At 41.3% G+C, this 12,244-nt stretch overlaps 1 protein-coding gene across 1 annotated transcript in view; it reads left to right on the top strand.

The window, feature by feature from the left end:
- The first annotated feature begins 8,197 nt into the window (after nucleotides 1-8,197).
- The window catches only part of BMPR1B (bone morphogenetic protein receptor type 1B), a 232,440-nt gene continuing 228,393 nt past the window's right edge, over nucleotides 8,198-12,244 (top strand). The window contains exon 1 of the transcript XR_009555817.1: nucleotides 8,198-8,330. The gene's annotated coding sequence lies outside the window, so the exon portion shown is untranslated. The remainder of the gene's footprint in view (nucleotides 8,331-12,244) is intronic.

Genomic DNA, 12,244 nt, shown 5'->3' with positions numbered 1-12,244 from the left:
TCTGGGTGCTTAGAATGCTGTTAGTTCAGTTGTAATAGCCCTGTTCTCTGGCTCTCTCTCTCTCTCTCGGCTTGACTTCGCGAACGAAGATTTAAGAAGGGTGCAGTAGTCCACGTCTGCTGCAGGCTCGCTGGTGGCTGACAAGACCAATGCGGGACAGGCAGATCCGGCCACAGTGGCTGCAGGGAAAAGTCTGATTTGGGGTTGGTGCTGTAGCAGTGCGATTCTTCCTCAATCTCCTTTTGTCCTCAAGACCAGCTATGCGTGCGTTCTCAAAGGAAGAGACAGCCTGGTGGATGGTGTGCCTCCATGCTTTGCGATCTGAGGCTAGGTCAGACCACTGGTGATGGTTGATGCGACAGGTGCCAAGGGATTTCTTCAAGGAGTCCTTGTACCTCTTCTTTGGTGCCCCTCTATTTCGATGGCCGGTGGAAAGTTCGCCATACAGAGCAATATTGGGAAGGCGGTGGTTTTCCATCCTAGAAATATGCCCTGCCCAGCGCAGCTACTTAAATCATAAAAATAACAAACTACAATCACTCCTAACACACACATATCGAACTCCTGACTGGTGCCACTATATTGTCCCTTACAGATGACACCCCACTAGCTAACTTCCAGTACTTGCACCCCTCAATACTGATGCATCTCAGCCCCACAGCTAGTCTGCTGGTCTGAGTCTTGGGTACTCCTGCTGATCACCAGAATCCAGTTCTCCCTTCTGTGTGTCTTTGTGTGATCTAGTTTGTACATGGAGATTGCCTGATGTGCTGGCAAAATCTCCCTCAGAGAGTTTCAAACTGCCTGAAAACTCTCTCTTTCAGACAGAGACTACCTAGCTCTGTCTCCCACAAGTTGCTCAGCTTCTTTGGCTGCTCTCAGCCCCTCATCCAGTTGGTTTTACAACTGACTAGCCTAAGTCCACAGTCTTCACTTCAGACTCCTTCTCTGAAGACTTCTCTCGAAGACTCCCTGGCTAAGACTTCCCTCCTGAGGTGTTCCACTGTTAAGCAAACCTCAAATGGATACTTTTTTGCTGCAACCATGTTCCCTAGCTACTCAGGCTAAGTTCCGGAGTCCATCACCCCCCCCCCTTTTTTTGCCCGACCAGGAATCCAAGCTTATAGCAGTAAGTTGTATACTCAGATCTTCACTCCAGAGTTTTCTTTACAGAGAAATGCACATGTGCCTTCCTTTGAACTCCAGATCATTGATTTGCTGGGGGAAGGCGGGCAGAGATCTGTAAGTACTAGTACACATGTGTATTTCTGGTCTGGAATGTCCATTAGTACTTACAAATCTGAAAGATGCAGCCTTTAAAAGTCTGAATTTTTTTTCTGAATAACAATAGAAACCAGGGACACTGTGCTGTTCTGCAAACACTAGGAAGCTTAAGTTGCCACCCAAGTCCTATTTCTTTAGTAGGAAATCCAACTGCAAATACTGAAGACACTTTCAAATATTTGCACCCAGTGTTTTGGGAAAGTGGTGTAGAAATGCCACTTGAGGGGGTATGGGTAAATGTTGGCTGCTCAAATCTTTTGCTTGGTATTGTAAAGATAAAGGTAGTCCCTTGTGCAAGCAATAGTTGTTTCCGACTCTAGGGTGACGTTGCATCACAATGTTTTCACAGCAGACTTTCTACGGGATGGTTTGCCATTGCTTTCTCCAGTCTACACTTTACTGTGTATTGTATTGTATCGTATCATATTGTATCAGAAGAAAAAGAATTGCAGATTTATACCCCGCCCTTCTCTCTGAATCAGAGACTCAGAGTGGCTTACAATCTCCTATATCTTCTCCCCCCACAACAGACACCCTGAGAGGGCTCTCACAGCAGCTGCCCTTTCAAGGACAACCTCTGCCAGAGCTATGGCTAACCCAAGGCCATTCCAGCAGGTGCAAGTGGAGGAGTGGGGAATCAAACCCGGTTCTCCCAGATAAGAGTCCACACACTTAACCACTGCACCAAACTGGCTCTCAATACAATCATATTGTATTGTTTATGAAATGTTGTGAATTAGTAGGAGCTGTGGGAAAGAGTTAAATTAAGTTAAATTAAATGGGCTTTTAGGATGTTGTAGTAGCACAAAAATGTTGTGTGTCAGTAACTAATATTATTGTAGTTAACCATATCAAGTTATTTCATTCCCTAAATATGGTAGTTCTAAAATCAAAAGGAAAGCATCTGATCCAAATGACAGTTAGAATGTGAAGCTTCAGAAACTGATTGTATTCACAAATATGCACACTGTTTCTCATGGTCTGAGTCTGATTAGGTGTTAGGGTGGTACTGTTATTGCAAACAGTAATTGCTTCTCATTTGATGCTCCAAATGGCACCATATGGAGGTAGTATTCAATCAAGCCTTGATCCTCTAACAACTGTTTGGTTTGTATATTATGTTAACATTTCCACTCTAGTTGTCAAGATGTGGTTTTTTTGTATTCCTGATATCTTTTGTTTTAAACTGGGTAAAACTAACAACAAAAGCCTGAGAACAGTTGCATTACTATTCAAAATAATGGGGTAACTGCAGCATCCATATGTTCCTATTTATTCAAGTGCATTTTTCCCTTGCAGGAAGTAAAAATGTTCTTTGACATGATTAGTTAAAACCTGAGATTTCATACCATAATCTACTTCAAACCTGTCACTAGTTTTACTTACTCTTAAAATCATTTTAAATTGTGATTTTCAGTTGTAGGTTGTTCAGAAATATGCTTTCAGTGTGCTTAGTTGAGGCTTAAAATTAATAATAAATTTTATATTACACTCTATGCTATATAAAATACTGCAATTATACATGGAAAAACTATAATAATTAAACCGTGCATGGTGATAGAAAGTGGATGGCCCACATATTGCAGAGATGTGCTTAATAAAAGTCTGGGGGCTTCCTCATTTTCTTACTCTTTTAAGCAAAGATTTTCTGGGTGAGTAGAGAACCAAATTTAACTGCAGTTAATAAGAATGCAATGTGGAAATGAATGTATTTTAAAATATGACATTTATTACTAATAAATGTCAGACAGCATAGCTGGATGAACAGCCTGAGTTACCAGGAAGTGGTAGACAAAAAAAATTTCCTAACTCTGGGTACCTTTAAGGAACTGTAGCTTTGGACTGTCAATGCATTTGAGAAGACACTTAATTCCAGCTTTCATCCATGAAACCCTGTCTACTTCCCTCCATCAGAAGTAAGATTTTCCCTCCGTTTCCCTGTCTGACTGAGCAGCCCTAGTGGCCTGTTTTCTTCTTTCCTGAAGAATTCTGGCTGTCCCATCCTGTCTCAGTATGATATATTGTCTGCTGGCTCTGCCCAGGAACCTGAGGGAAGGATCAGGAGCCTGCTGTAATTTAGACAATTTAAATGGCACTTGAGGAGTTAAGCAGAGGCTGGATAATCAACTGTTAACGATGCTGTGGTTGCACATTTGGCAATGGATTGAGTTGGTATAGCTGACTTTCTATGCCCCTTCCAGCTCTAAGATAATTGGGCTTCTCTTTCTCTTTTTGGTGTCCCTCAATTTGCAATATCCCTCTTTATATATGTGGAATATCTCTCGGCTTGGCTTCGCGAACGAAGATTTAAGAAGGGTGCAATAGTCCACGTTTGCTGCAGGCTCGCTGGTGGCTGACAAGACCAATGTGGGACAGGCAGGTCCGGCCACAGCGGCTGCAGGGAAAAGTCTGATTTAGGGTTGGTCCTGTAGCAGTGCGATTCTTCCTCAATCTCCTTTTGTCCTCAAGACCAGCTATGCGTGCGTTCTCAAAGGAAGAGACAGCCTGGTGGATGGTGTGCCTCCATGCTTTGCGATCTGAGGCTAGGTCAGACCACTGGTGATGGTTGATGTGACAGGTGCTAAGGGATTTCTTCAAGGAGTCCTTGTACCTCTTCTTTGGTGCCCCTCTATTTCGATGGCCGGTGGAGAGTTCGCCATACAGGGCAATCTTGGGAAGGCGGTGGTTTTCCATCCTAGAAATATGCCCTGCCCAGCGCAGCTGCGTCTTCAACAGCAGTGCCTCGATGCTGGTAACCTCTGCCCGCTTGAGGACTTCAGTGTTGGTCACAAAGTCCCTCCAGTGGATGTTGAGGATGGTGCGAAGGCAGCGCTGATGAAAGCGCTCAAGGAGTCGCAGGTGATGACGGTATAAAACCCACGATTCGGAGCCATAGATGAGGGTTGTCATCACAACCGCTTTGTAAACATTGATCTTTGTGCCTTGTGGAATATAATTTAAATGCAAAAAGAAGAACCAAATGCCAAATAGGGTGATTGTTGTATGTTGGAGTTGGGTTGTATGTGAAAGCTATATTTATTACATTTTATTTGGCTGTATGTGAAAGGCACATTGATTCCATTTTACAGGATTTCAGGAAGCAATAGCAAAAAGTGCACTAAATAATAAAAACATCAGTTTGGTGTAGTGTTTAAGAGTGAGAGACTCTACTTTGTTGGGTGACCTTGGGTCAGTCACAGTTCTTTCAGAGCTGTTTTCTTAAGGGCAGTTCTTGAAAGAGCTCTCTCAGCACCACGTTGTGGGGAGAGGAAGGGAAGGAGATTTTGAGGCTGCGATCACACACCCTAAATAATGCATTTTCAATCCACTTTCAATGCACTTTCCAACTGGATTTTACTGTGTGAATTGGCAAAATCCATTTGGAAAAGTGCATTATTTAGTCCGTGTGATCACAGCCTGAGTGAAGGGCGGGGTATAAATCCAATCTCCTCCTCCTCTTCTTCCTATTTCTCCTCCTCCTCTACCACAAATGTAAATAGCAATTTAAAAAACCCAAAAATAAAGAGCAGGTAACCACTTGAAGTACAAAAACATTTCCGCCATGCTTTCAATATCTTGATCTCACTGTCATTCTGATAGGGTGCGTCAATTCACTATGTTTGGAGATGATTTTCTCAATAGATGCTGAAAGTAATGCCATCGCACAAGAAACCAATTTTTCTCAGTAAACAAACAGGTAATGAATATTTTCAGATTTGGATATAGGAGGGATACCTATTTTAAAGATACTGAATAAACCCTTTTTGGATGTTGAGAAAGCAGTGTCTTCTACTTCAATTTGGCAACAACTACAGAGGCATAAATTGATCATTGTGTTGGGTTATCACACTTGCAGGTAAACTGAAGACAGCTTGAAAGAAAGGGCCACAAAGACTTTTCCTAATACGCTCAGAGTATTTGCAAGCAATATGTCTGTACTGTAGCCTCAGCTAAGCTAAGCTGTTTGTGCTGTCCAATCAAAAGTGGGTCATAGAAAAGATAAACACAGCTTCATCTAGCATGAGAGCACAAGGAGATGAAGGCTTCTAGGTCACACAAGATGTTTATATTGGGTGGGAAAATGTATATTGTCCAGCTGTTCAACATCATGCAGGCACTCCAGAAAGTACCAAAGTTTTGCTTTCAAAAGGACTTAGCAAGGACGTAGTCATCTGACAAATAAATAGCTTTTTAAAAAGAAAGATCAGTGACCCATAATCTCTCACTACTATGTTCTATGATCTCTGAAAATGCACTACCCATTTCCCCCTGTGCATCTTCCCACAATTGTAATGAAAGGATTTGACACTCGCATATATTTCTGACTCAAAAATATACAATTTATAAAGAACCTTTTTTTTGGGGGGGGGGGTGTAATTTTCATGCTTGATTTCACTGTGTATGCTGTGGAATAGTTTAAAGAAGGAAACCAAGGAAAGGAAATAATTAACACTTGACAACGGCTTTCCTTTTGTCAGAATTGTATGGCTGTTTATACAAATGCTTTGACTGCCATGTAGAAAATATACCTGAAGATAAGAACATAAGAAAAGCCATGTTGGATCAGGCCAGTGGCCCATCCAGTCCAACATTCTGTCACACAGTGACCAAAAAACCCAGGTGCCATCAGGAGGTCCACCAGTGGGGCCAGGACACTAGAAGTCTTCCCACTGCTGCCCCCCCCAGCACCAAGAATAAAGAGCATCATGTGCCCCAGACAGAGAGTTCCATCTATACCTTGTGGCTAATAGCCACTGAGGGACCTTTTCTCCATGTTTATTCAATCCCCCCTTGAAGCTGTCTATGCTTGTAGCTGCCACCACCTCCTGTGGCAATGAATTCCATGTGTTAATCACCCTTTGGGTGAAGAAGTACTTCCTTATATCTGTTCTAACCTGACAGCTCAGCAATTTCATTGAGTGCCCACAAGTTCTTGTATTGTGAGAAAAGGAGAAAAGTACTTCTTTCTCTACCTTCTCTGTCCCATGCATAATCTTGTAAACCTTTGTCATGTCACCCCTCAGTCGATGTTTCTCCAAGCTAAAGAGCCCGAAGTGCTTTAATCATGGGGAAAGTGTTCCAATCCTTTTCCCAATACTATAATATCTTTTTAGAGGTATGGTGACCAGAATTGAAAGTACTCCAAATGAGGCCGCACCATCGATTTATACAGGACCATTATGATACAACAGGTATATGTAGTTAACCATAATAAAGTAGCACAGGCCTTTCTCTTTCTTATATATCTAATGAGCTAGGTCAAATAATTCCAAAATTATGTTACAGCCAGAAATAAATGATTAAAATTATTAAACTTCCTGTGAGTCCAGAATATCTTCCTCTCTAGAGACTGCTTACATGATTCGTAGTTATGGTCTTCCTTCTTCTAGCTACACTCCTCTTCATTCTTCTGTGCATATGGCTTGTTATTCACTCTCTGCCAGTGCGGAAATACAACAGGACTAGGCCTTATTGAGAGCCAGTTTGGTGTAGTGGTTAAGTGTGTGGACTCTTATCTGGGAGAACCAGGTTTGATTCCCCACTCCTCCACTTGTATCTGCTAGAATGGCCTTGGGTTAGCCATAGCTGTCCTTGAAAGGGCAGCTGCTGTGAGAGCCCTATCAGCCCCACCTACCTCACAGAGTGTCTGTTGTGGGGGGAGAAGATATAGGAGATTGTAAGCCGCTCTGAGTCTCTGATTCAGAGAGAAGGGCGGGGTATAAATCTGCAGTCGTCGTCGTCTTACTAGAGAGCAGTGCTCAGTCTTATTATCCATATTACAAAGTCCATTTTTCCATAGTTTATTTCTGAACTGGACAGGAAACTGCAAGGGGCTGTGGCTCAACAATAAAGCATCTGTTGGGTATGTAGAAGATCCCAGGTTGTAACCTTGGCCTCTCCAGTTAAAAGAAGCAGGTAGCAGCTGATTTGAAATACTTTGCCTAAGAATCTGGAGATCTATGCCAGTCTGGGGAGACAGAACTTACTTTGATGGACCTGTGGTCTGATTCCATATAAGGCAGCTCCATGTATCCATAGGGATTGGCTTATTGTGTGTGGGCATGATACCCCTTTCCCCCGGTGATAAGTAAGGCCTGAACTGCAGGAGGAGTTGTCTCTGGGACATCCTTGAAACTGTTAACTTCCTCCAGGCTGACAGAGCTGAAAAAGCACATGTTCAAGGATTCAGACACAATTGTGCTGTAGTGCATCAGATGGTACTTTCTGTGTGGGATGAGGATGCACTTTCTCCTACCAACTGTTTTTTAAAAAAAGGTCTGACTGAGGGCACTCCCACAAATGTTAGGATTCCTTTACCTCTTCTATGAACTTTGAAATAACTCAAGCTTAAACTTTTGTGTGAGAGTATATGGCTTGCCAAGTGCATCATAATAACTTTAAGGAGAACATAATTTAAGAACGAATATTAATCCCTACCCTTTAAAACAAGCAAAGCACAATTTAAGCGCCCTCCTTACAACTAACTTTTGTGGTTGCAGCTGTTGGAATGCTGGAAAGCAGCAGCTGTAAAAATGTGAGCCCCCCCCCCTTTTCTGTTTTGCATCATCTTTGAATACATGGTTGTATGGCCAACGGGAAAGCTGCTGCTGCAGTTACTTGTGATGTTCTTTTTGTGTATATCTCAGGGAGGATTTTGTCAGCCTCAAGCTTGCTTTATATCATGCCATGAGGTTGCCGCTCCAAAAAAGTAAAAGAAACCTGAGAAGGAGATAGAGCTTTCCTGCATGTAACAGATGGTTACTGTTTTAAACGCATGCATAACCCAGTCCTTACCTCACATAAAGCACTGTGAAAGAAGAGTGGGGGGGAGCCTGTTTGGTGGGAAAGGGGAAGGTGAGAGGTGAATGGGGGGGGGGGGAGGCAAAGGATGAAGAATAAGGAAAGTTGATTGGAGCTTTCTTATATCCTCCTTAATCACAGTCATATGGTAGGCTTCTTTTTCAAGCAAGCAGGAAGGGGAAGGAGCGATGGCCATGGAAATGTGTAGTGTGTGCCGAAGTTCTGCAGGCGAGCTGCTGCGTCTGGTAAGTTTCTTTTGTGCGTGCTTGCTGCTTGTAATGAATAGAGGTCTTTCCAAAGCTGCCAAGCCTGCAGCGAATGTGGTCAAGGGATTTATTATGAAAAGCACCAAATCTTGGCATAGAGCTAATTGTGTATAACAAGAAGCGTGCTGGAAACTCGGTCCTGAGAGGTGACAAATGCTGCAAGAATTCTATTTCTGACATTGCTGAAAGAGGTTTTGTGTAGGAGAATGCCTGCATGTCAGTGCCTTACTGCTAATGAGCTCCTTAACAGAGCTGCATATTTTCTTGCTGCTGAACTTGGGTTAAGAAAAATGGAGGTTTCTCAGTTGGCTTCTCTCCCCCCCACCCCTTTGAAAGCCAATTCCAAGAGTGATAACTCCCACCTCAGATCCTATAAGTAAATGTTTAAGAGCTGTTGTTGCTCTACATTCTTGATCACACCCACACAGTGGGGGGCTGGGGAGATCACTGTGGAGAGTTGCATTGTTAAGAATTTGCTTTTATTTCAAATACTTATAGTAGAAGTTTAGAAAGAAAGACCTTTTAAGAAAAAAAATGCTCCTTGACGATTAAGAGAGAGAATAACAAATATTTATTAAATTCAAACACACCCTTTGTCAAACAGCATGAGGATGTTAAAGGCTTGTTGGATGGCTTGTGTACATGGCCTTTTGTTTCCATTTTTGAAATTTATGCTAATACAACCAATATCCTAGTAACCACTAAAACAAACATCAAGGAGCTGGCTACCTTCATCTGCCTTTCCACTGCTTCTCTTCACTTGAGTATTAATAGAACTCCCATTGATTCTGTCTGCTTGTTCTGGCTAATATATCCTCTTTCAACCACACCAAAGATCTGTTCTGTGCTCTTCTTTAAGATCTGTGTGATATTCTTTCAGTAGATCTCAGTGGGCAGCCCTGTCCTGAAAGTATTTTGCAACAGGTACTGGAAAGGACTTCACCACAGCTGAAGAGTGTTTAAGACAGACTTCTTAAAAGGTTGCAGGATTAACCGTGCTACTTTTGAGAACTGACCAGTGTACATTTTAAATGTTGAGTAGTGATGGGGCTGTGAGAAAGGCGACGTTGGCCACAGTTAAGAATCACAACACACACAAGTTTGTTGTTATTTGGAATCAGTACAAGGGTTCATCTGTCTCTTTACTCCATCTACCAGTAGTGGCCAGATGTGCCTCAGACAAGCATACCATGAGGGGAAGACATACATTTCTAGTCAGTTTCAGGGGGTGTTGGTCTGGTGTAGAACAGCTAGATTCGAGTCCATTAGCAACTTAGAGACAACAAGATTTTCAGGATATAAGTTTTTGAGAATAACCCTTGTTATTAACCTTCTTGTCACCCATATAATGATTCCTAACAACATACTGGGTCATGAGAGAGATGAAATGTACTCTGAAAAAGGTTGTTGTCTTGGAACATCGCTGCTACTTTTTGCAGAGTCCCATTCAGCATTGATTCTCATCCCTTAACGGTACAATATATGAGCAGTGACATTATCCTGAGAGAGAACTTAAGAATGCTTTGAGATTTTCTGAAGGCTATGCCATACTTCAGAGGTGTCAGGGAATACAAGAAGCATCACTGCTGCCTATAAAACACAACCCCATCATTAATCCCTGATTTACTAGGAGCAAACTGGAAGAGAAGACTGGGAAGCCAGTATAGAGAATTCCAAAGCTGAAAGTCTTATTGTGGTGTGGGAGCTGACTGAGAAAGTAGGTATGTATACTTTTGAGTGTCAGAATGATTTATGCCTCCAATTTAATCCCCCACCCACAAGTCCTAGGTTGTAAAAGTTCAGAAAATATTATATATATACAACTAGTTCAAGGATCAGCTTTAAACTTCTTTAAGTGGAAAAAGATAATGTATGTGTGTGAGAGAATATACAATCTAGTTACCAAAGAAAATAGAAGGCATGCTCTGAGCATCATTGGATCACTGGATCCACTCTGACTTAGAGGAACTGGAGCCAACTTGTATTTAAGTACCAGTGATAAAAAAATCAGGGCTTTTTTTGTAGCAGGAACTCCTTTTGCATATTAGGCAACGTCCCCCTGATGTAGCCAATCCTCCAATCCTCTTCTTACAGAGCCTACTGTAAGCTCTTGGAGGATTGGCTACATCAGGGGGGTGTAGCCTAATATGAAAAGGGGTTCCTGCTACAAAAAAAGTCCTGGATAGATTGATCATCTGTATTCATCTCATCCTTCCTAAGACCATGTATGTTTCTTCAGAAATGTATCACCAGATAAAAAGGAGCAAGGTTGTGGAAAAAATGTGAATAAATAATATAATTCTTTGGAAGCAGAGAAAAAATGTAGTTCTGGATATCTATTTAGTATACTTCTGCAGGATTGATTTTAAACTGCATTAAAATGTTAGCATGCCAGGTCAGCGCAAATAAGCAGGTCAGCGCAAATATTAAAATTGCAATCTTATTCTTTCTTAGAAGTAAAGGCCATTGAAATTGAGGGATTATACTTCTGAGTAAATATTGGGATTTGCTGCATCAGTTACACAGCTGTAAAATTTAAATTACTAATATAGCCTTGAATATTTCAGTGCAGTGGTAATTTAATCTGGTTTAAACTGGCAAAATGATGTTAAAAGTTCACTAGTGCTGGCAACATTTTTCTTGAAGTGTCACTGTACTGGTTCTCATGTTTTCTTTGCTTTGAACAGTACTTCTGGTACTGTGGAACATTAATTAGAGTAGTAGGATAACATTTGATTACACTAAGATTGGTGAAGAGACATAACTATTCTTTATTTTTTTTCTCAGTATGTTTAGTGCTTTATGAAGTGATATAAGTAAAAAGGCAGGTACCTATCTCAGGAAGCTTAAAATCTCAATTGCAAAGGAATATGACGGAAGCAAGGAAAAAAAGAGGCATAGGTAACAAAGGATGAAGTTTATTTGTGTGTACTTCCTGGAACTTTTATCACCAGAGACAGTGATAAAAAAATCATATTTAACTTGATTGAATTCCTAGGGAACTGTGGTGCCAACAAGAAGAAGGCTCTGTTCTATGTGGTAATTAATCAAACATCCAATAGAGAAGATCTATGGATAGTGGATGGCTTTCTGCAAAGGTTTGGAAATAATGGTCCCTGTAACAAGGAAAGCACAGAGAAGAACATAAAATAAATGTCTTAAGAGCCTTTTTAATATATTAGTAGCAGGATTCATATTGTCATTGCCCATATTTATTTTTGGTGTTTGACCTTCTCTAGTTATCAGATACTGTCTTTTTTGTTACCTTAGTCAAATTCCTTTATTTATTAAACTTGGGATGCTGCCCAGGAAAGATCTCAAAAGTATTTCCATTATGGAGAGCTATTTTACAGCCAATTTTAAAATGACTTTTCATATTCCTCTCTTTTTAAAAGGGTACTGTTGTCAGATACATTTTCTACTTAGAAGCTGAGAAAAACTTGTGGGGAGGGGAGTGGAGGGGAAGTGGTAGATAGTTCCCTTTGTGAAAAAACATAAAATTATGTAGCAGTCATAGTAGGTCAGTAGTTTAAATTTTGGAAATTTGGCTCAAGGCTTTCCCTGCAATGTGCTCTTGGTAGTCTGGTTGGAATATTAATTCAATGCAATCGTCAACACTGTGGAGCACATTCTTGCTAACTCACCAGTTTTGCAGTTTGAATGAAATCTTAACTAGTAGTTATGATACAAACAGAGTTGCTGCTGATACTTATTCTATCTCTTTGCTCATAATGTCCAGATAAAGGCATAAAGGCATTGTGCTAATGCATTGCCCATGACCAACATGTGCATGACATGCGGCAGAGTGGGGCAACACACAGTACAGTTATTCCAAACATACATTGACATTTGTCCAGCCTCACAGTTCCAACTATGGTAGTTAAGCCTTTGAG

This window comes from Heteronotia binoei, chromosome 9 (assembly GCF_032191835.1).
Source record: "Heteronotia binoei isolate CCM8104 ecotype False Entrance Well chromosome 9, APGP_CSIRO_Hbin_v1, whole genome shotgun sequence".
Classification (NCBI taxonomy): Eukaryota; Metazoa; Chordata; class Lepidosauria; order Squamata; family Gekkonidae; genus Heteronotia; species Heteronotia binoei.
This window is presented reverse-complemented; position numbering and strand designations above follow the sequence as displayed.